At 38.2% G+C, this 25,091-nt stretch overlaps 1 long non-coding RNA gene across 1 annotated transcript in view; it reads right to left on the bottom strand.

The window, feature by feature from the left end:
- Positions 1–11,615: 11,615 nt before the first annotated feature.
- The window catches only part of LOC120373660, a 41,911-nt gene continuing 28,435 nt past the window's right edge, over positions 11,616–25,091 (bottom strand). Inside the window, exons 3-4 of the long non-coding RNA XR_005585632.1 lie at positions 12,158–12,265; positions 11,616–11,899 (exon numbers count right to left, since the gene is read on the bottom strand). This is a non-coding gene — a long non-coding RNA (uncharacterized LOC120373660). The remainder of the gene's footprint in view (positions 11,900–12,157; positions 12,266–25,091) is intronic.

Raw genomic sequence — 25,091 nt, 5'->3', positions numbered from 1 at the left:
ATATATTTTTCAAACTATCTGCAGAGAGGCCTTCTATAATTATAATTTCCCAGACATCTGGGGTGAATAATTATTTTGAACGGGGAATAAAATTTCATTTTTCTTTACTTTATTACCAATATCATGAGCAAATAGAGAGTTTGGATGGCTGGTATATTTTCATGATAAGTTGCTGTATAGATAATATCTGAGTTTTATAAACATTTTATTTTGCAATACTCTTTTCAGTTGTGCAGCACTACTATATTTTTCCTATTTTTATGTGCTACTTCACTATAGTATATGCATTTGTCAATGAAAAGAGGTTATGCAACCCGCTCCACCCCATTATAATTCTAGTAAGTGGTCCACAAATGTGGAGGAATAACCAACACTAAATTGTTAAGGATGCAGGCATATCTCCTGTGTTTTTCTCCACAGAAATAATTATCCACTATGGAATTTATAACTAAAACTAGGAAAAATCATAGTTAGTACTCAGGGCACTGGAGCAGTGATCTTAACTAAAGCTATAGATCAGAATACATGCTTTAAGGAATAAGATAGAACTAGATTTAAATTTCTTTCTTATGTGTAAGATACTTAATGTATATTTCTAATTTTAATAATATCCATTTTGCCTTACTCGTTACTAAGTGGCTTAATATATGCTATCCAAATATAGTGTAAATGTACACCAGATTTTTAAAGGAACAGAAGTTGGTTGGCATATAGCTTCAGTGTTAGGTGATGGTTGACCATATTACTCTATTAAACTAGCTTAAAAAATTCCTATTTGTGTCTGACTGGGCCTCATTGCATTTCAGTTATCCCTAATATTAACTCAAACAGCATGGGGAAAAAAATAATCAAATATTCAACATACACAATGGTGATAGAAAAACTATCAACCGTAAGGTACGTTTGGTTATTATACATGCACCTATTTTAGATAACATTCTTATCAAAAGCTAGTAAGATTTAGCATGGATCTTTTTAAAAAAGACTATTACTATGTAAAGTCCCACACAGAAATATTTAGAGGAAATAAAATTTCTACTTAAAGAAAAATTATAAACTATATTAATAACTATACTAATATAATTATATTAGTATAATTCAAATTAATGTTTACCACAGTACTGTAGATAGTGGACTTTTAAAGTATAGACTAAATTGTGAGTGTATAAAATTCTTCATTGTTTTGTGCAATGTTACAATAAAATAATATACATTAATTTTTATTCTTATTGATCAAATGAACAGACTATCAACACATTATCATATTTATGGCCGAATCTTGACCATTCTTATTTTGGCAAACTCCCATTGCCTTCTGTAGGAAATCTCTCACATAAGGACTTCAGTATCAGACCCATAATACGTAAGTAATAAATTGACATTAAATTGCATATATCACATATTTGGAGAGGAAAGCTATGTAATAAACTGAAAGCACATAAAAAAATTCATTTATCATGGACTTTTCACTGCCTTACTTCCATTCTGACCACTAAACCACCTCTCTGAGACTTATTCCAACACTTTAAACCCTTGAGCAGGTTTAAACAGCCACTATTTTTTCCCATTACTCACTCAGCAACCAATAATCCCCATTCTTTCCCCCTAAATGCACAATTTAACCTCAGAATTACATTGGCCAAGCCTCAGGACAGGCAATATTCAGACCTGGACCAGCGACAGATTTAAGATTGTATATCCTATGAAAAAAAAATTAGGTAATTTGTAGAGGTTTTAAGATATATTAGTTATATCCCCACTCTCTCCACTTTGCCCTGCAACTGTGAAACAGACTAAGGGAACCTGTTTATGGGTGGAGTGATACAAAAATAGTCCATATATGTTAAATATTCCTTAAACACTTCTAAAATAGTTGTTCTGTTAAACATGTGGAAGATACATGATGCTGTGGGGTTAGTATTATGGCTCTTATTTAAATTGGCCTGTAACATTCACTTGGGGCATTGTCCCTTGAGAAAAATGCCACCATCACACCCTAACTCATGTCGAGAGAACAGTTATGTTACAGCACAGCATCATATGTTCTGCATACGTACACACACATACTCTAGAAGCCAAATCTGAGCCTTGCTAAGCATCTGCAACTCTCCTTAATGCCAATGAGAACTGGAGATGTTAAGCACACATCAGGATTTGACCTCTATAACAGGGGTGGTTTTCCACTTTACAGGCCAGAGTCCTGGGGCCACTCAGCACTGGTCAATTATCAGACCCAGCTGGAAAGGGAGTATGTGATTATAAGAATCAGCAAGTGGCTTGGTCAAGGGGGGGACTGCAGAGGGAAGCTGCAGGAAGGAAGCGTCTCCTGCAGTGGTCCCTAAGGGAGGAAGAATCCAGGTGGCAGGCCCTAAGGAGTTGTGGCTGGGCAGGAAGCTCCAGCTGGATGTATGTATGTGTTTTCCTTTGTGAGTCTGTAGTTATTTGAAGAATAAATGGAGCCCAGAACCAAGAGCTAAACACTAATATGTTGTAACTGATAATTCCCCAGACTAGTGAGGAAGCCAGCTTTATCACAGCTCCAAAATTAAAAACAAAAACATTTTCCCCACACTCCCGTACATGTAGTAATTAATAAAATACCTATTTATTTTGAAATTACAATAAACTTGCTTTTGATTCCATTTACTGGAGAGTTAAACCAGTCGATAGCCTTATACACATTTACTTAAATTTTCTATCCAAAAATAAGCATGTCTACTTCTGAACCCCAACTTTAATGAATTCTGTGGGAAATATGGAAGAGCCTTTTAAAAATGTGATTATGTGCCAAAGAATTTTTATGCTTCAGAGAGATTTGTTATAGTTCAAAGATATCCAGTTTGCCATAGTGGTCTCAAGAAGCAAAGTAAAGTACATCATAGCCTTATATCCATGACTACTTCATAAATATAAACTTTTAAGAACAGATTTAAAACATATTTCACTTAAATCATCCAAGTTCCTTGCAATATTCACAGAGTTCATTGACACGTTTGTTAATTACAAATGATGTTTTAAAGTAGCAGTCCTTGATTCCTTCTCCTTGATTCTGCTCCAAAGTCCCAGCACTACATATGTGATGTCACAGCAAGAAACCAATGATATCAGCACAGCATTATGACTTCACTGCAGGATCAGAGACATAGTCAAAAAGAAAACACTTACATGGGTAAATATACCTCCAACCATGAGCAAAAAGAAAATAGAAAATTAAATAGTTTTCTGTGCAAGTTTTTTTCTTAAACTCAGGTTTGTGTCTGTATGAAATCTTTCCAAATGAAGGTTAATTACATCTGTTTTCCTACCATGCTTTTCAGTGTAACAGAAGCAGCATGAAGCGGATGAACATTTTATCTAGGCTCACTATAGTATACTTCCCTTACAACTTTTAGAAAGAGTAGTATTTTTCCTAGACATTTTTACTTGTATATGGACTGTTCACATTGTAAGAACTAATTTTAGAACATTCATATGAATCAGTATCCTTAACTTCTATTTTATTACTCAGATATTGTACCATTTAATAAATAAAGGCATAACATACTAAAAAGGGTGAGTATATTTAGTTTATATCAGCACTGACAGCAAAATTCAGAATACAAACATCTGCCATTCATATTTATCATTCATTCTGAATTATGATTAAACCTTTAAAATTAGAATAGGGTTTTTACACCTTACCACACAGTCAAATTGTGTTTGCCAAAAAAAAGCTTTTGAGGCACAAGAACTACTGAAAGCTAAGGGGTAATGTCATTATTAAGAATCTGAAACTGACATTAACCCTTTGTATCACAAAGCGTTAGGAAGAAATGTTACTTTAAAAATTGCCAGGAGGCAAATTAAACAGCTGACTGAATGTTTTGAAAGATGTCAGGACTGAACAAGCAAATGGACATTACTGTTCTACGAGGCTTAAATGCTTGTGTTTCAGATATATTTTACCAGACATGCCCACCAAAAGCAAGTATTAGTCCCCTCATTTTAAAGACACATGGATTTGCATTTGGTCTGAACTCCAAATAAAATATTCAGTCTCACCAGTGGAAAAAAATGATTGTTTATATTTGTTGAACATGGGAGATCAGTCTAAATACTTTAAAGAAAGTAGAAGGACGGGTCAATGAACACTCTAGCCTCTATTTGAGCTTCAAATAACTTTCTCTTTCCTTATACAAAATAAAAAACAGGCACCTTTTACAGTAAAAACATTAAGTGCTAATCTCTGGAAATTCAAGGTGGTAAATACTATACTATCTTATTGTTTAAAGATGCCTTCTTATTGAATCTATAGTGATATCCATAAGGGTATTAAATGGTTATTCTTTGTTAAGCTGTGGGGCTTGGGGGAAGAAGATAGTATTCTTATACATCTGAGTATAGTTGTGAAATAGAATCAAGCTAACATTTTAAGCAAAGCTGTCCCTTCAAAGCAAAGCTGCAGGGTGTTCATCTTGAAAGATTAATCAAGACCCAGAAATGCATAAGCATCTGTAAAGCTCAATGTATTGCTAATCCTATCATGAACTAGAAAAAGTATTGAACAATACAATCAAAACATACCACATCTTCACTATTGATTCAGATCTCTGAATCATTCCATTTTGTTTTTTATATTGTTTGTCAACATTATCTTCAAAATGCTCTAACTCTGTTTAAAATAAAATCAGAGTTAAAGAACTGAGGCACCTCCTGCACATCTATTTTCTGTGAAAGGTATTTCACTAATCTTACAGCGTGAACTTACCACCATCATAACATTGCAAGTGAAAGCATTTTAATAAAGTGTTAACGCAAAGTCTGCAAGCTTTGATAGCATCACCAACATTTTAGCATTAGAAAAAAAAAGCCGTTACAAATCAATGCATTACATTAGCTAGAACAGCGGGAGGTACTGTTGAATGAAAATGAGGAGGAGAAACAAAGGGAATACATAAAATATATGCTTACTAGGTGCTATAGTAGAAAGAGTACATACCTGTATTAAATTCTTCTTAAAAATAAAAAAATTACATACCAGCTCTACAATATTTTCCTTTTATGCAGAATACTTTACATAACCCCATTGCTATTCTCCAATTCTTCATCCAGCCATAAAACGGTACAACACAACACGAAGCTGCTTCACAGTGATTCAACTGAAGTGCAATCAGGCATGCTGTTAGTCTGCAATGGAATCTGTTCTTCTAAATTCCATCGTGTTCCCTAGGCAGCATTAAATGTATTTTTTTTTCCTATTACAACTTAGCTATTTGCATAAAACTGATTTTTGCTCTTCTTAGATGTTATTTCCCTCTGCATCTCAATTCTATTTATGCAAAATGGGAGTCAGTTTCCCTATTCCTGTTCAAATACAACATCAACAATTGAGAATAGTAAGCATCCTGGTGTTTTACATGCCGGTAACTTCACCCATTGCTGTTTTCTCCTGCAACTGCTTCTGAATGCAGTATTCACTGCAATAGCCACAGCCCTCCTGTGTAGAAGGCAGCTCCTCTGCTTCACAGATTGAGTAAAATAGGCTTAGTGAGAGTCCTCGCTCACAGAAACAACACATGTGATGCTCCCTGAAAGCTAGCAGGTGCATCACTGGCCATAACACTGATAACACTATAAGATGCTGCCTCTTGCTTGGAGAAGAAATCTGGTTGCTAGGGCCATGTCTCATCTAACCTTTCATTTATCAGTCTAACGTGACTTGGAGTAATGATTGTACACACGTTTCTTCCAGCAGGGCTTTCATTAGCAGGTGGTCATTGCTGGTAATGAAACTGAAGAATGATTTAATAATTATCATTCTCAGTTTATTTAACAGCACTCCCAGATAATGATAAACACACCATTGTGCACAGTATTAACATACAAAACCTTCTAGTATGCAATCAATAAATAGACAGAGGAACTCAAGTTTTGTCTACTGGCAGCTGGGCAATCAGAATTGATTGACTGTATATTAACAAACATTCAGAGCGAAATTATGTGTGAGTACTTTAAAATGTCAATTGTTTTACCAGTGTGTGAGATTTAATATATACATAAGGGTCACAAAACATGTTCAGTGTATTATATACACACATCCAGTGCAGTTTTACACTTCAAAGGGTATACCAACACAGTCAGTAAAATCTTGTATACAAACGCATTTGAGACAAAAAAAGTCACATCTGTTATATGTAGATATGTAAAATTTTAACATATATAAGTATGTAGTATATGCACATACATAAACTTCTTTTACTGTCACCTTATCTCTAGTTCTTACTAACTGCAAAATCTATACCACTTAAATGCTAAAAGAAACCTAGATTTTAATAGTGGTACATTTCATATAAACTTGTTCATACATATGAACTTTTTAATTGCTGGTAATACCTGAAGCACTTATAACTAAATTTCTTAAAGAATGACTAATATATAATTAAAAATTATTTAAGCTTTATGAGTAGTAAATTTTACTTCCTGCAATCATAGCATTATCATTACTAAACAATGAGATTTTCAGAAAACAATGGGTTTTTTTGTGCAGAAGACTGATTGACTAAAATGAAATGAGATACTTCTAGCATAATGTAATTATATTTAGGATAATAAAGTTATTTTTCAGAGGTTTTCTGTCTATTGGTATTATTTTGACAAACAATACTACAAAGCATAAATTTAAAAGTCTGTCCTGTTGTAATTTCTGTGGCCTATAAACATTGCATATTTACATCATAATTATATGTATAGTTCTGAACCAGATTAATGCACCTTTTGTCACACAAATCCTGCTGATGGCACATTAGCCTATGACATATGGACTTTGGGTTAAAAACAAAGTATTTCATGTAAATCTATATACAACAGTTCTTCAAATCTTGCACATTTTTGCCACAGGCAAAGAAGAAAACAACATTCATTATTTATACAGTAAATAACGCCTTAGGAGGGCAAGGGGAAATACTCACCACTAGCATGAAAGTCTGATCATGCAAACCCTTAATTAGGTGAGTGGTCCTAATTATGTAAGTAGCCCCACTGAAGACCCCTTAGAGGCAGTAGAACTGCTCTTGCAAAGATTTGAAGAATCAGGCAATAAGGAAGCACCTAATCCTGAAATCTGTTCCAGACATCAAACATCCACTGAAGTCAGGTCCTCAGTTAGATAATTACAACACATACAAATCTATTTCAGGCTTGAGACTAGGACATTGCCAAAGAGATCATGCTGGGAGACTAAGTCAAAGTAGTAAGTTTTAGGGAAGGATTTGAAAGAGGAAAGGAAGGCTGCTTAATGCACATGTAGCCTCCCACTCATATATTATGAAACTTGGTATGCAAACAATATTGCTTGCAGTGATCATTTCGTTTTCTAGATAGATTAATCCTGCTTTCCATAAACCAGCTCTTAAGTGTTTACCCCTTGCTTATACTAATCAGACTTACATCTGCTGACCGGTTCAGATTGGAAATCATTCTCTTTTAACTCCCAAAGTCAGAAGAGAATTTTGCACTTTTGAGTGCCTTTCAGCGGATGCTAAGAAACACACACACACACACACACACGTAAGTACAGCATGTAGACTTGTCAGTTCAAGGCAATTATGACTTTATTGATCTGTCTTGGAATTAAAATGTCAGAGAACTTGTTTTATCCAGCAAGATGTTGATTTTGCTTCTAACAATCCTGCCTGATGCAAAGAGTTTTACAGATATGCATACAGTGATTATTTGGAACAAGAAAGGCCCAGATTGATCTTCACAACAGAAGTGTTTTGTATATCTATTCACATGATTCTAAATGTCCTTTGCATTGGAATGACATGCACAATTCTATATAGTAAAATCTCACCAGTGTGTCACCCAACATGTATGGCGCAGAAACTCACCCACACATCATAGCCCTCTATGCCATTAAATGTCCCTGGTAAGCCTATGAATGGAGGGATTGTGTATTAGGTCTTTGCACCTCTGTATTCCATGGAGAGGGTCTTCATGTCAGTCCTGAATAGGCTAGCACAGAAGGGCAGTTTGGAGATTGGCCCTGAAGGGACCAGAGAATGAACAATTACACATACCCAACAACCTGGAACCCCATGCTTTCCAGCCAATTGCTGCCTAGGGAGGGTGATACTACAACCCTGAAGTCTCCTGCTAGATTAGAGGGAGGGTTTCCAACTTTCCAAGCAGAGAATTCCTGAAAGAAAGCTCCATTAGATGGACTTTATGCATAGGGAGGGAATTTCACATTGTAGAATCTTTCTACCCTAACAGTTATGTTAGTACAGCAGTTGGTATGGAGTAGTTTACACACCAAGTCTCCTCCGACAGAAAAAAACAAAACATGCAATTAGAAAAATGTGTAAAAAGGAAATTATGCCTACTTCCTTTGTCCTGAATCAGTGGACCAGGCCTTCCATACTAACAGTGACAATAAATACATAAAAAAAATCATCTTCTAAGGGCCCTCATAATAAAGGAAATAGTGATCAAGAAATAAACTGCCTTAGAAAACAATCCTAACATGGGCCAAGCAAGGTGAAAATATATCCTTGTTCCTCCCACCTCACTTGCATAAAAGCCAGGTGGAATCTGGTGGTATAGTACTATCTGTGTAGTCACTGTAATGGTTGTCACATGAGAGAAGCATTTAACTATAGAATTTGGTAAATCATACCCAGCTGCCCTCTTTTGGCAAAAGATACCAATAGGGATGAAAACACCTTAGCAGCAATGAAAGGGAGCAATTGTGGCTGACTTTGACATTCTATATTGTAAATGATATTTCATGGATTCTACTGCCAGAAGAGACCACTGGGTTAATTTACTCTTACTGCCCTTTTGTCCACAGCATTGCATTGGGAGCTCATGTTCAGCTGATTACTCATCACGACCCTAAGGGGTTTTTTTTTAGAGTGACTGTTTCCAAGGATAGAGTCACCTATTCTGAAAGTATTTTTTGTTCCTAGATATATAGATTTAGAGTTTGCTGTATTAAATACTTTTGCTTACTAAGTGATCCAGATTGCTCTGCATCAATGACCTGTCCACACCCTTACTTAGAGTATATCTACACTTACCGGGGATCAACACTATAGCGATTGATGCACCGGGGGGGTCAATTTAGTGGTTCTAGTGAAGACCTACTAAATTGACTGCAGATCACTAGCCAGTCAACTCTGGTACTCCACCGGAATGAGTAGCATAAGGTAAGTCAATGAAAGAGTTTCTCCCATCCACCCAGAGCAGCATAGACACTGCAGTAAGTCAACCTAAGCTACGTCAACTCCAACTATGTTATTCATGTAGCTGGAGTTGCATAACTTAGGCTGATTAACCCCCCTTAGCATAGACCAGGGCTTACTTCACCATTCTGTGTGTTACCTGCATATTTTATGAGTGACAGTTTTATGTTTTCTTCCATGTCACTGAAAAAATATTTGAGAATCTGTGCTTGTGTAAGGTTAAAAAAAGTACTAATTACATCCCAACAATGCAAGACACATTGGCAACATCATCATGTGGGTTTGATAGTAATGTAACTACTTAAATCATTAGGTACCTTCCCCCATGTCATCTTGCTCCCACAAGAAAAACAGACACTAAAGAACATTCTAAATTTAATTTTTAATGACTGTGTAAAGTACCAATTTAATGATCCTGAAAAATTAGGTCCTCTGTTTATCCACCACAAAGGGATAGCATGGAAAGCAGTATTGAAAACTTTCACACACAGCTCTGCCTGTGAGTCCTCTGTCCTGGAGGTCATCTGCTGTCAGGAGAGGGCTAGTTCAGTACTCTGGCTCTGTGGCATATGTTCTAACAATAGTGCCAAGTAGTGTTAGCTGTGATGTGGACAACTGTCGAACTGGAAATAGACTGAAACCACTAACTCATTTTCTCATAAGCCATTGAACTGTCATTAAACAGTAACTACTTTCAGACATTGCCAGCCTGTACCTGACTCAAATTAATAACCTACAGTGAAAAACTCTATATGCCACAACCATGCCCCTGAGGTAACAAGTTCCCCAACATGAACTTTAAAATGTAAAGTCATATTCATTATATGCCTCTCAGGTAAGAGAGATTCTGAGACTTGCCTCCCTGGTTGACTATTACTGACTGTGTGTCTTCTAAATGAAAAAAAAAAGCAGCTTTTCAGGGGTGGGGGGGCGGGAACCTGAAACTGCAGTTGGAATCACACTGAAAACTCCCCACTGACTTCAATGGAGTTCCACATACAGAACTACTGTAGCACTCCGGAGTGCACGTAATAAATACCTTTCACTAACACTATAGATTCAATAGGCTAAACCCTGAAGCTCTTTTTTAGGCCAAACTCATTTTTTTCCTCAACTGAGGCTTTCTAGATTAAACTCAGTGTTTCAGAAGCGATACCATTTTTTCAAACACACTCCAGTTTCTTGTAGGATGATACACTCTGAAGAGTGAAAAATATCAGTTTGCACCAGTTATGGGCTTATTCACTTGATTGTGAAGAATACAGAATCTGTAACCAAATTTATAATGATGCATTTGAGTATAGACTAGACAAAATCCCAGTACAACAAGGGTTAATATTATATACAAAGTGATATTATAATGGCTGAGCCTAATATTAGAATTGAGAAATACTTGTATTTACAATGGATGTTATTTATAGGAAAATCTCTGACAAAAATATATCTGTTAAACATAAGGATTTATGAGTGCAATATCTCTGTATGTACTGCTTAGGGAAAATTTCATATTATTTATTTTACAAATAACTTGGAATTAGGGTGACCAGATGTCCCAATTTTATAGGGACAGTCCCGATTTTTGGGTCTTTTTCTTATATAGGCTCCTATTAACCTCCACCCCGTCCCGATTTTTCACACTTGCTGTCTGGTCACCCTACTTGGAATATCAAACTTATCAAATGAATGAACTTGCACTGCAGTAATTTATGTCAGTGTTATACAGTGACAGAGAAATACTTGTGATTTGGATAGATTATTTAAACACATCTTAACGATTACATCTCCATTACATAATACTTACACTGTAGTGACTTCACAATAGCTGGGGAACTAGTAGCTTAAAAATAATTTGCTTTTTCCTCTGTGGATTTCATCCTGGAAGGCTGCAAAACTGACAAAAATTAAGTCTTATCTTTCTCTCCACCTGCTTTAGGGGCAACCTTCCTTTCTCTCCATTAAGGAAGGCTACCTCTGTCACCACAATTAAGATAAGAGCTGATCCTTAACTCTAAAATACAACATTCCAACCTAATCAATGTCATTAACTTCACAAATGTAAGGTTAACTATGTTCTGGGGGTGGGAATGGAGGAGAAAACTTATACAACTAAGTTCTCCATTGAAACATTTTAGCTGTTTTTAGCATCACCAGATACACAAGCATGATATTTAATCCTACTGGGGATTTGATCAGTAAGGAGCTGGGGACATACTGTATGTGTGTATAAGGTTTTGCTTCAGTGAAAAAGGAAAGTGTAGCCATTGCGCTCTTACTGCATCCCCTGCTGGCCACTTTATGGACTGGCACTGATGACTTGTATGTTTATTTTGCTTTACAGCTTGGAGTAATTTACAGAAATGATTGCATAACTATATTAATAATATGCTGATGACGTCAAACAAAAATGAAGTTACACAATCTGAAATATTAACAATGATTTGTCAGAAGTGATCACATTACTTTTTCTAAACTAATCATGTGCTTAATACAGGAGGTGTTCAGATAACTCAATACATTGTAATGTCTGCTATAATACTTTAAAAGTCTTTATAATGGAAAGCTTCCACAGTCAGGTACAGAGCACTGAGCCATACGGGGAACAATCAGAGGAAGACCCTCAATAGCATCAGAGGAAGGTTTTTCTTCTTCTAATTTATTGTTTTTTAAACAGAAGCCTGTATAGTAAAAAAAAATTGATTATTCAAGAATGGGAGACATTATCTTGACACTTATGTGTGTGACTTTTGCTGATACACAGTTCTAAGCTGCTTTTTCATTTTGGCTTTGGTGACACTGATGATTCCTGAGTTTTGGAGGTGATAACCTTTTTTGTTTCCCTGACAAACATCCTCAAATTACTGTAACCCACAATGTGGGACCAACTTCTGTTGGTGAAAGAGACAAGTTTTTAAACTGCACAAAGCTCTTCTTACCTGATTATTACCTTCTGCAAATACCAAGCATCTCTGAGTCACAGTTTCACACATCTGAAGAACTCACTCAAGCATACACAGGAGATGAATAAATGGGGTCTTTTACTTCTGAAATAATATACAAATGCCATAGACTTTATGCTCTCTCAATCATTTTCTTGCTCTGTGGTTTTTCTTTTTTGTATTTCTCCATTCTGTACATACTAATCACTCTCATATTACATTAACTCAGAGAGACTGCTCAATGTTTTCTCAAAGAACATTCCTCTAATTAGAGCTGCATTACTTTTCTTCATATCCACTCACTTTTAGAGATTCTGACTCCCTGGCCTGGGGCCATATGCATTAGGCAAACAAGAACTCTTGATAATCTGGTCTTTCTTCCTACAATCACCTACTTTTTCCTTCATGTCTTTTGGAAGCAGTAGCCTGAATTCTTTACATGGAAATGAGCAAACAGGCCAGAACTGTTCCTTCGTTTTAGTGAATATGCTCTGTGTTACTGTGCCTTTAGGAGTCCTGCTGTAATAATGAGATCAATTGTGCTAAATGGCCTCTCAGGGGCACGACTCTTAATTTGGGGTTCTCACAACAATTTTCTTGGTGACCACAGAGTGCAGCCACCAACTCTTGCTGGTGGCCACTTTGACAAACCTTCTCTCTGGCCCTGCCTCCCCCAGTCCTTCAGCGAGAGCCACGCACACTGGCCCCACATGTCTTCAGAGGTGCTGCCTGGAGTCCCCATGGAGGCTGAGCACTGCAGGGCACCAATCCCTGCTGGCAGCACCAGCACAAACATGAAGGCAGCACATCTCGCTGGCCTTGGTAATAGCTATTCAGGAGCAACAGCTCAGCACTGCAGGGAGGAGCTGTTGCTTTCCAGGAGGGGAAACTGATTGTAAGGGGCATGGCCTGCCCCAGGGGGCTGAGACTCAAGCTGTTTGGGGGGCTGCCAAACATTTTAATTGTGCCCCCCCTCCATCAATGTATACAGTTTGGCAGGGCAACTCCGTCCCATGCCACTCCCCCAATCTCCACCCAGGCTTTGGAGGCTGTTGTAGCTGCAAAAAATCTGCTGGTGACTGCATTTGAGAAATGCTGTAGCAGCAGGCTGCTTGACCTGAAAGCAACTCTTAAGGACATATTAGAAGAGTATTGAAATGAACAACAGGGCTATTGCTTGTAGATAGTTAGCAAAGCCAAGGTACTAGGATCCTTGACATGTAGGCCTGTATTGTTAGAGAGTCAAGAATAAATACTAAGTATTTGTCTTAGTATCCATGTATTTGTCTTTCTTCACTGTCCCTTTCCTGGGTGGGGTGTGGTAGGACCAGGGGGCCTCAAACACGGGGGCTTGAAGGGCCAGATGCACCCTGTCACAGTTATACAAGTTCCTGCTTTTTTTAAACTCCAGTACAGTATTTGATCTAACTTCTTGAAGCACTGAATTCCACAGGTCTGCATTACTGTATGCACAAATTTTCCCTTTTATCTCATGTGGCAAAGTACCTACTTCTCCTCAGCTGACTCAGTCCCTTTTTGCCTTGGAGACACAGGCTTGGGCAAAGTAAAAGCCTTCCCAGGGTCTGGCTGATCCTCCTCTCAGTCAGTCCCTTGCTGTTTTTCTCCCCTTCTGGGGAGGGAGTGTAGTCTCCCTTGCTGGAAGAGGGCAGAGCCTTGCTGCACCTATTTGCTGGCTACTACTCTCACTCCCACTCTGTTTTCCTGCCAGGGAGGATTTAAAAAGGTCACCAGCAATTGGGGCCAGCTGAACCAAATTAGTTCCCTAGTAACCCCTGTTCCAGCTGAACCTAATTTCTCATGGCTGTCTCTCCTCAATGGATAGGGAGAAGCCTTTTAACCCCCCTGGGACTAATTCCTACCCCTCTCTTTGTAGCCATTTTGCCTGGGTTTGCCACACTGCCTAAAGTTATCTGCCATTAATTTCACTGCACGAACACTTGTTTTTTATTTTACGTAGACTTATGGGAGTTAAATTATTAATGTTTGCAAAATATTTTGAGATATTTGGCAGGAAGACTCTACAAAGTAGTATTGTGTAACGGGCCATGGTGAAAAGCAGAGAAGTCAATTTCCACTCTTCCACCCTTATTTCTGAATAGTTCAGTCACATTCCCTCTTTTTGGCAGGCATAATAAACCTCAGCAATATGCAAGCATGTAGTACCTCTAATTATATTTTTCTCCTCTTTGGACCTTTTCAATCTCATCTGTGTGTGCGCACCAGGGCCCCTGTTCTGGGAAGCATCCTGGGTACAGGACAACACTTAAGCACTAAGTCCCATCAATGATATGTAAACACATGCTTAAAATTAAGAATGTGCTTGAATGCTGTCCTGAACAAGAATGGTTTTAAGCATGCACTTGAGTACTATCCTAGACTGGGGCCTAAAACAGATTCAGAAGTTGTGACGTTGTCTAATTAAAATATAATCATGCAAATCATTATTGCTACCACCGTTATAAAATTGCAACAAATCTTATGCAAAGTACAATACAAAGCCAACCTTTAAAGTCATGTTAGAATGATGAGGGCCATTCAATGTTAGATTGGCTAGAACTTTTAAATGCAAACCTATATTGTTAGAAGTGATACTAATTGTCTGTGTGTCCTCATAAACATTAGTCATGTAAACAGTAGGAAATATCTGTCACTATAACTATTAATAAAGAGATCAAAAAGGAATATTAACATTGAGATGACTCTTGGGTGAAAATGTCATTGTCTATATGTCTCTTTGAAGTTTGTGATAGACTGCCTAATAGATAAATTGCCATATGTTAATTTGTGTAATTAGTTACCGGTGAGGTTTAGAAAACAGAAGGTTAAATCAAAAGCTTATTGTTTACCCAGGACTGTATGGTCAAGTGGATAAACTGTATAAAAGACCCTTGGGTCCCAATCCTTTTTTATCTCAGATGTGCTCAAGCTTCATCAGCAGAAGTTTGAGTTGTAAGATTGAGATCCCAGTTAATCTGGAACACCCTGAATTTGATATTGGACATTGGACTATAACCTATGGACTAAACTTTAAAAGAACTTTTTGCAACTGCAAAGCTCACCATCTCTGCTATGAATCTGAACCTCAAGAATTGAACTCATGTATGTGTATTGATCTTTTAACCATACTCTCTCTCTCTTCTTTTTAAATAAATTTTAGTTTAGTTGATAAGAATTGGCTATAAGCTTGTATTTGGGTAAGATCTGGAATATTCATTAACCTGGGAGGTAATGTGTCTGATCCTTTGGGATTGGTAGAACCTTTCTTTTTATATGACAAAATAAGGTTTTCATCATATCTGACTTGGGTAACTAGGTGGAGGCCTGAGGCTGGGTTATTTTAAGGGAACTGTGTTTCGGGCTTCTGATTAACCAGTAAGGTATAACAGAAACTGTTTAGTGCTAGCTTGGTAAATCTAAGTATTGGAATATCCACCAGCTTTGGGGATTGTCTTCCCCCTTCTTTGCAGTTCACCCTAACTGAGTGACCTCAGCTGGCTCCCCTGGGATCCCAGTCACAGCAGTAAAAGAATTAAGAAAAATAATTTAAGCTTAAGAGTTACGCTGGCAATGGATGTGGGCAGTGTGGTGCAGCATTTAGAAAGGATAGACTGATGAAACAAACAGAGAGGAGGCATCAGTCTGAAGAGGGAGAAGGATGGAAAAAAGTGGGTAGCGTCAGGGGAGGTCATTGGGAAAGGAGTGGGAAATACCAGGCCATGAAGAAGATGGAGCTGGCATTCTGGAGCCTGGATAAATGTATCACTAAGGTTGCTTTTAATGCTGTTGCCAAGGTAGAGGAGTGTATAATCTACCACAAGTATGGTGGCAACTTCATTTAAAGTGCCCTAATGGGTTTATGTAAATTAACAAGAAAACATTGAATTGTGGGGCCCTGGTTTCATCTTAAAGTTCTGGTGACTACATCAACCACTCACACTTTGCTTTCATGAGTTATGACTTCACCAGAACCCAATAATGGTAGCACATCCTCGTAATTCAGTGAGCTGTTATTTTCTATTTAGATATGTACAAAACTCCATTAAACACTGTTTACTAGATACTGCAAATCCATATGCAATCAAAACCACGAAACAAAAAAGAGAAAAATGTCAATTTCAATTAGAAAATGATAGAGACTTCTATTACATTTACCACAGATAATTAAATAAATTTCTCTTAAATAAAATCCCCAAACTATGGAAGGGCTAGAATGTATTAAAATGTCCTCTATTTGCATGCAAGTACCTGAAAGTAGCAAATGTTTCAACTCCACGTGTCTTCAGCTGTAATTCTCATGAGACACTTCCAAGTCTATAAACATCAGTGTGATGTCTGGGGGTATGTCTACACGGATCGGCGGGTAGTGATCAATCTGTTGGGATCGATGTATCACGTCTTGATGAGATGTGATACATCGATCCCCGAACACACTCCCCGTCCACTCCAGAACTCCACCAGGGCGAGAGGCAGAAGCAGAGTTGACTGGGGAGCGGCGGCCATCGATTCTGCACTGCAAGGATGCGAAGTAAGTCAATCTAAGTTGATCTAAGATACATCGACTTCAGCTATGCTAGTCTCATAGCTGAAGTTGCGTATCTTAGATTGATTCCCCCCAACCCCCGGGTAGACCAGGCCTTGGAGGTCTCTCTCTTACAATTTGGTGTTCTGAATGTTTAGTAAAACAGGCTTTCTGCATAAAGTCTTAAGGAGTTGTATGCAGTACAATATTTTTTGCTTTTGAGGGGCTATTGATTAATGGAAAACCTTGGAGCTTTCTGACTGGATGCCATATGTATTTTTTATTAAGGACAATAAATACATGCATCTGACTAATTTGTCTTGTGGCAGCATTTTAAGAGCTATAACCCAAAAGGAACATATACTAATATTCATTGCAAATCAACTCCTGCAGTTTATAGGAGAGCAGGATCAGGCCATAGTATGAAAGCAATATCATTCTTTCTAATACTTCTATTATTGATTATCGTTTGTTTTTTATTTGTATTACAGTAATACCTAGGAAACTGAATTAAGGATCAGAGCCGTATCCTGCTAGGCGTTACACAGACAAGTAACAAAACAGTCCTTACTGGCAGTGAGCTCACAATCTACATGTCAAATGGGCTGCAATAGTGGGTGAAACAGACAAATAGGATGGGGTGGTTGGAGGATTAGATAAAAATAAATGAAGTGAACAGAATTTGGAAAAAAGCAGTAGTCACAGTTCATCATTAGCTTAACCAATGTCAGGTGGGAGTCATTTGTAGGCATCCTGGCACAGACAGGCTTTAAGGAGTTCCTCAAAGGAGGATAGAGTAGTGGCTTAATGAAATGTGAGGAGTTTTTCCTCATGCTTAGGGAGTAGCATGGGACAACACATGGAGGTGCTTGAAGGAGAAGAGAATGGTGGTGGTGGTGGGGTGATCAAAGCAAACATCATTGGCAGAGCAAAGGCATGGTTTGAGGGCTTGCTAAACTAGTTGATTTGATTAATAGAGTTGGGCTAAACCATGAATAGGCAAGTCACTGAGCTTGCGTTTAACGGGGTAGAGAAGGGGATGCTAGCAGAGGGATGCAAACAGAAGGATGACGTGGTCAGATCAATGAGCCATGAAGATTATACAGGCAGCAGCTTTTAAGTAGACTTGAGAGGGGCAAAAAGGCAGGTGCGAAGGCCATAAAGGAGGAGAGCAGTCAAAGCAAATAGTCAAAGGGCCAGAACAAAAGTCTTAGCAGTCTGGACAGACAGAGAAAATGCCAAATCTTTAAAACTGTATATAGACAGGAGCAGCAAGACTTAGATACAGATTGAATGTGAGAGTTTAGAGAGGAGGCTAACTCGGGAGATGGCACACAGATTACAGGCCTGAGCAACTGAGAGGATGGTGGTATTGGGAGCCAAGAAATGAGCCTTGTGAGATCCCATTTAGAGAGAGAGAAAATCCTCCCCCAGTACTCCGTCTGCCCCCCACTGAAGAATCAATCAAAAGAAGTAGGAAAGGATGGTGCCAAAACTTCCTACAGAGGACAAGATTTTAAGAAGTGGAAAGTGGTCGCTGGTATCAAAGGCAGTTAAGAGATCAAGGAGGATGAACATGGAGCAGAGGCATCAGAATCAGGATAGGAAATGCTCTTTTAAGACTTTGGTGAGCGCAGTTTTAATAGACTGAAGAGGGCTGAAATCAGACTGGAGGAAATCATGGATACTATTGGAGGAGAGAAACTCAAGGCAGCAGTTATTAGATACATTCAGAAGTAAAAGGGTAAAGAAGATGGGATGCTACTTGGAGAGGCAGGTGTGGTGAAATGTGATTTCTGTTAATTGATTCATAGATTCTAATGCCAGAAAGGACCATTGTGATCATGTAAGCTGACCTCCTGCATAACACAGACCATCAAACTTCCCCCAAAATAATTCATACAGCAGATGTTTTAGAAAAACATCCCATCTTGATTTAAAAATTCTCAGTGGTGGAGAATCCTTGGTAAATTGTTCCAATGGTTAATTATTCTCAACGTTAAATATTTACACCTTATTTCCAGCTTCCATTTCCAGCCATTGGATCAGGTTAAACCCTTCTCTGATAGACTGAAGAACCCATTATTAAATATGTATAAATTATTAAATATTTGTTCCCCACATTTACAGACAATATTCAAGTCACCTCTTAACCTTCTCTTTGTTAAGCTAAATAAATTGAGCGCTTTGAGTCTATCACTATAAGATATGTTTTTTAATCCTTTAATCATTCTTGAGTTTGTCTGAAACCTCTCTAATTTGTCAATATCCTTCTTGAATTGTGGACAACAAAACTGGACACAGCATTCCAGCAGCAGTTGCACTAGTAAAACAACCTCTCTACTCCTGCTTGAGATTCCCCTGTTTATACACTCCAGGATTGCATTAGCTCTTTTGGCCAGTGTAAGATTGGAAGTTTCAGTTGATTATTTACCATGCTGCTCAAATCTTAGTTGGAGTCACAGCTTCCAGGATAGAGTCCCCCATCTTGTAAGAATGGTCTACATTCTTTGTTCCTAGATGTACACATTTAGCCACATTAAAATGCATATTGTTTGCTTACACCCAATTTACCAAGCAATCCAGATTACTTTGAATCAGTGACCTGTTGTCTTCATTATTTACCACTTCCCAATTTTTGCATCATCTGTAAACTTCATCAGTGATGATCTGAAGTTTTCTTCCAGGTCACTGATAAAAATGTTAAATAGCTTCAGGCCAAGAATCAATCCCTGCAGGATGCCATTGTAAGCACATTTGGTCCATGACAATTCTTGATTACATTTTGAGACCTATTGTAAAGTCAATTTTATATCCATTTAATGAGTGCCAAGTTAATGTTTTATCCTTCTAGCTTTTCTAATTAAAAAGTTTTGTGGCACCAAGTCAAAGTCCTTATAGAAGTCTAAGTATATTACATCAACACTATTAACTTTATCAACCAAACTTGTAATCTCATTTTAAAAAAAAAAAATCGAGTTAGTTTGACAGGATCTATTTTCCATAAACCTATTCTGATTTATATTAATTACATTACCATCCTGTAATTCTTTTTTAATCAAGTCCCATAACAGCCACTCTATTATCTTACCTGGGATTGGTCTCAGCCTGACTGGCCCATAAATATCTGGTTCATCCCATTTACCCTTTTCAAAAATTGTCCGCCTACCTCCCAGTGCTTAGGACTTTCCAGGAGGGATGGGGAAGGAGAGGGGAAACTGCACGCTCAGGGGAGGAGGCGGAGAAAAGGTGGGGCCGGGGCAGGGATTTGGGGAAAGGGTTAAAATGGAGGGGGGAAAGGGTGGGAAGAGGCAGGGCAAGGGTGGGGCCTCATGGAGTAGACGAGCAGTCTGAGGTATGAAGTTCAGCATATATGATTCTTTGCTGTGAGTAGCTGGGAAGAATGTTTGTTAAAAGTGGCAATGTATTTTATATGAATAGTTAGATACTTTAAAAAGTTCCTGCCATTACAGCTATGTTGATAGACTGTTAGTGTAGATCATCATCAGTGTTACTGACCACATAAGGAATAGTTACAGGTGTTTATATTCTATTAAACTCCCCTCTTTGCATTACAGTTTTCAAGGAGTTAATCTCTTGGTAGTCCAGCGATCTGATGATGACAAATCTGTGCAGATCATCTATTGTTGGTCTCATGGTGTGACCTCTGATGACAATACAAGCCAATTCTAGAGGTGCACATTTTGCTACGGATGGTGCATGGGAAGTTCCCGGACAATGGGTTGTGCGCTGCTGGTGCTCTGTGATGTCGCTCGCAGCTGACATGACCGGTCCAACGTAGCTGTGACTTCATGATCATCATTTCGATGCTTGTCATCTGGGCTCTCTCGAGGACCTCAAGATTGGGCACTTTGTCTTGCCAGCGGATCTTCATGATGTTGCGGAGGCAGCGCATGTGGAATGCTTCGAGCTGCTAGATAGTGTCCATGTTTTGCACCCGTACAAAAGAGATGAAAGAACAACAGCTCTGTACACAAGCAGTTTTGTTGACATCCGGATGTTGTGGTGGTTTAAAACTTTGACACGCAGACAGCCAAGTGCCTGGCTTGCTTTGGATATTCGTGCGTTGATCTCATTATCCAGTGATCCATCACTGGATATGACACTACCCAGGTATTAATACATTGACTTTTAATAGCATACTATATTACTCTTCATTTTTTACTATACTTTTGTATTGTTGTATGAAAAGGTTTCAGTGATGCAGCCCTTGGCCCAATGTACTAGTCCTCATGTAGCCCTCATGGTGATTTGAGTTTGAGATCCCTGCTCCAGAGGTAGTAGTGGAACAGAAAGAGTATGGTCATCACCATATTAGACTATATCATCTGTTTTTCCCCAAAATGTAGAACAGAAATATTTATTGAACACTTCTGCCTTTTCTGCATTCTTATTGACAATTCTGTGACTTTCATCTAGTAATGGACCAATACCATTGCGAGGATTCTTTTTTTTTTAAACCTACTATACTTTTAAAGGTTATTATCCTTAACTTTGCTAGCCATAGTGTTTTTCTTGTGACCCTTTGCTTCCCTTATCAATTTTTTACTATAACTAATTTTGATTTATATTAATTACTATCAAGTTCCCTTTTTCCCCATTTAGCTCTATTATATATATAGTGTATGTGTATATATATATATATATATATATATATATATATATATATATAAAATATATATATAATTTATTTATATATAATGTTTTTTTACAGCTGCCTTTACATCCCCTCTGAACCAGGTCATTTTTTAACCAACACAGCTTCCATCCTCAGCTGTGGGATTAGGGCTTTTGAGGCACTTTAGTAAGGTGTAGTAGGTGTTCCTAAATAATTCCCAATTATCATTCACATTTTTCTGATTAAATTCTTCCTCCCAGCTGTTCTGGCTCATAATTGTTTTCAGCCTTGTAAAATTGGCCCTAATGCACCAAGTATATATATTATTGGTCTGGACTTTATTCTGCTTACACATTATAAATGCTGTCAAGTCATGATCACTTGCACTTAAGCTAACATTAATTTTTAGTTCAGTGATCTAACTGTTAAGACAAGGTCTAATAAAGAATTGCCCTGTGTTAGCTACAACAATTTGAGTACAGAAATTGTAATCTATGATGTTTCAAAATTCCAAGGATGTTTTAATACTACCAACATGAAACCTCCAGCATGTGTCACTCAAACTGAAGTCCCTCATGGTCACACAGCCTTTTTCCCTACACATTATAGATAGGTGCATAAGGAGATGGCAATTCTGTTCCCTGGTGTGATTTGGTGGTCGGTAGTAGACACCAACTAATACCCCATCTTATGTTTTATCTATGTTAACATGGAAGACACTAAGGGCTCATCTAGATGAACAGTTAGTGCATGGCAAGCTGGGGAGTAAATCTACAGTGCACTAGCATGCTGCACACAAGTGTTCATATGAACCCTGCTCCTGTGCACTGAATGCTCCCCACTGCACTTTGTTCTATAGTGTTTTGAAATGAGAGCAGGTCAATGCGCACTAAAGAACTTTTTGTGTGTGACAGATTTACACCTCGGCTTGCTGTCCGCTAAGGGTTCTTCTAGACAAGCCCTAAGGTGCGCTGGTATTGTGAGGGAAAGGAGCCTGAGGAGACAGACCACTTAAGGAGAAGGATGAGACTGGGGGAAAGGGAAATAAGGAGGCAGAATGGAATGAGGTCCCTGGGGCAGGGTTTGGGGTGAGGAAGATTATACAAAATAGAGTAAGAGAATGTGGTAGGAGGAGGGCTGGAATGGTGGGGAAAAAGTAGGTTACATTGGATCTTGTTGACCTTAAAGCATCCTGTCCTGAGAGGTAAGTGGAGCAGGAGGCAGAGGAACTATTTAAGGAACTATTCAAAGGAATATTCCAGCTCAGGTACACACTTCCAGTTCTCTAAACTCTGCTTGGCTCAAATGGAGGTATTCTTCTAGATCTGGGTCTGTGTAGAGATAGTGTGTTTGTTCTGAATTAGCTTCACCCATTCATTTCTCTGAAATCTGTTATGTTCTGTATAGGAACATTGTTTAATTCCAAGGAAGCACGGCATAACATAATTATTTTGCAAAGCCCAGAACTGTGATTCCTTTGATAGCTGCATTAAGTCACCATGCTTTATGCTTTTCATTTTGGAGGGGAAAAAAAATCAATAGTTAACAACAGCAACAACCAAAAAAGTAAATAAAAAGAACAATGGCAAAAAACTAGTAAAAAATAACAGAAAAATGTATTAATCACATATATTTGAGAAACTTCACCATCATCTTTCAAAATATGTTAATACATAGCGTGTGGCCAGCTCTAGAGCTTGTTTGTCATTTTTTGTGACATCTATGAACAAACTATTTGAAGAAAAGCAGTGACCTTTGAGTAACATTCACTGAACATTGTTTCTTCAACTGTCATAGCAAGTTCCTTCTGTTTGATAATTTAGTGAGCTGAAAATATAATGAAATCATTTCTACTGAGGTCAGTAATCTAACTCATCTGCTAAAACACACTGCGAAGAAGGTCAAAAAGCATTTCTGAAAAGATACAACAGCATCCTTTTGGATAGTTTGAATGTTTTCATAAAAATTCCTTTGAAAGCGTAAGGGAACAGGTATCCAAAACCTGCAAATAGAGATTTTGAAAGCATTCCTAATATTTTAGTATGTCAGTAAAGACTGTTGCAAAAACATAATACTGTTGCCATTCAGCCAAATAGAACACTTCAGGTTACTCTCAAAGAGGTGTGAGATAATTTTGTTCACAAATTATATACACAAACAAACAGGTCACATGCAAGAGGAAAATATGGATAATTTGCAAAATGAATCTCTGGGAGCAGCTCTCTTTTAGGTAAAATATATTTGCAGAGTGTGGATTTTACTGCTTTAATCTTTTTTTAGAGCCATGTTACTACTACTGAAGAAATCAGTACTGCTATGAATATATTGCAATTTTAGAAGAGAATGTGCTGCATGCTATGCAGATTGCTGGCTCACAATCTACTTGAATCCCCCCTCACCCCCACACATTCAGCACAACCCATAGTAAATTGAAATGTTCTGTACTATGCTGTATAACATACAGCACATTCTATAGATTGCAAGAGAATAGGTCACAATCTGTTAATTGTTGTCAGTTTTCAAACATATCTGCAGAACATGTGCAGTTCAGATGATGTGCAAATGACTAAAGTTTCTGAAACTGTGCAAACACAAGAAGTGGGCACACATTATATATGGACATATGCAAGTCTCAGCCATTACACTTTTCCTAGCAATGGCTATGCACAGAATGGAAACACTCCTCTGTTTATGACTGGATGGAGATCTATTCTGCAGATTGACGAGCATAAGAACAGCCATACTGGATCAGCCAAAGGTCCATCTACCCCATTATCCTGTCTTCCGACAGTGGCCAATGCAAGATGCTTCAGAGGTGAACAGAACAGGTAATCAACAAGTGACCCATCCCCTGTCGTCCATTCCCAGCTTAAGGACACCATCCCCTGTCCGTTTGGGCTAATAGCCATTGATGGACCTATCCTCCATGAATTTATCTAGTTCTTTTTTGAACCCTGTTACAGTCTTGGCCTTCACAACAGCCTCTGGCAAGGAGTGCCACAGGCTGACTGCATTGTGCGAAGAAAAACTTCCTTTTCTTTGTTTTAATCAAAGAAACAGCTAAATTTTCAAAAGTAGCCATTGATTTTGGGTGCCTATCTTGGGGCACATTGGTACTGATTTTCAGAGGTACTTCGCAACTGCAGCTTCCATTGATTCCAACTGAATGTTCAGCTGTGATGAGAGATCCAGCTGGGCATCCAAAAAATCAGGTGCCCCAAATCACTGGCTGCTTTTGAAAATGTGTCCTTCAGGTGTCTGATCTTGCTGCTTTGCCTTTCCCACTCATGCTGCTGTTTTGTCAATGGCGAATGGACACCAGGCCTAATTCTGATCACACTGTTTTTATACTGGTGTAACATCAGGCCTTTTAAAATACTAGGGAAGATTTCACTGTTCTGACTTTGCAAACTTAAGAACTTTAATTGTCCAGTTCCCGCAGAACCCTGTAGACTTGTTGCAGAGTTCCGCAGAGGCAGAACTTCTGGGTCACATGGTTCAAGACCTCAGGAAGTAGTGCTCTGGACTGCTTGGTAGATAATGCAGAATACGGCTAAAAGAGAAAGTTAGAGTTTTCAACTACCTTCAGATTTGCCAGTGTGGCAGGTTGCATAACTCATGTTGTATTTCTGCTCCAGCTGCACAAAACTGTGCATTCTATAGACTGCCACTTGCTTTGTGCATCAAGAGGGGAACAATTCGCTCAAAAACATACGTTTTCAGAAGATACAGCTTCCGAAATAAGTTTGTTG

Source organism: Mauremys reevesii, linkage group 10 (genome assembly GCF_016161935.1).
Source record: "Mauremys reevesii isolate NIE-2019 linkage group 10, ASM1616193v1, whole genome shotgun sequence".
Classification (NCBI taxonomy): Eukaryota; Metazoa; Chordata; order Testudines; family Geoemydidae; genus Mauremys; species Mauremys reevesii.
The sequence above is the reverse complement of the archived record's forward strand: the minus strand, read 5'-3'. Positions and strand labels throughout refer to the sequence as shown.